The sequence below is a fragment of the Mandrillus leucophaeus genome, unplaced genomic scaffold (genome assembly GCF_000951045.1).
Source record: "Mandrillus leucophaeus isolate KB7577 unplaced genomic scaffold, Mleu.le_1.0 Scaffold1912, whole genome shotgun sequence".
Classification (NCBI taxonomy): domain Eukaryota; kingdom Metazoa; phylum Chordata; class Mammalia; order Primates; family Cercopithecidae; genus Mandrillus; species Mandrillus leucophaeus.
This window is the reverse complement of record NW_012101935.1, coordinates 16,473-16,748: the sequence shown is the minus strand read 5'-3', so window position 1 is coordinate 16,748 and position 276 is coordinate 16,473. Positions and strand designations below refer to the sequence as shown.

At 63.0% G+C, this 276-nt stretch overlaps 1 protein-coding gene across 1 annotated transcript in view; it reads left to right on the top strand.

Annotated features, from left to right (window-relative positions):
• LOC105538412 (TBC1 domain family member 3B-like) overlaps window positions 1–276 on the top strand; it is a 13,660-nt gene that overhangs the window by 9,340 nt on the left and 4,044 nt on the right. The window lies entirely within an intron of this gene.

Sequence of the window (276 nt, the reverse complement as noted above, 5' to 3'; positions counted from 1 at the left end):
TCAGGACAAGGAAGGTCTTTGCGCGCAGGGTTCCTCCTTAGGCTGGCTTCTCCAGATGCTGAATGACGGGGTAAGAAGGCACAGGGAGACCCTGGCTCAGGGACCCTCCTTGCCCTGCAGTGCCCTGCTTCCCTAGCCCGGGGTCTGGCTCAGCCACAGCCTACAGGAGGCTCCGCCCACAGGGGGGCCTCACAGGACACCCACACCAAACCCTCTGCCCAAGAGGGGTCATCCCAGGGCAATGACTGGGGCTCAGGACCAGCCTTATAGGCAGAC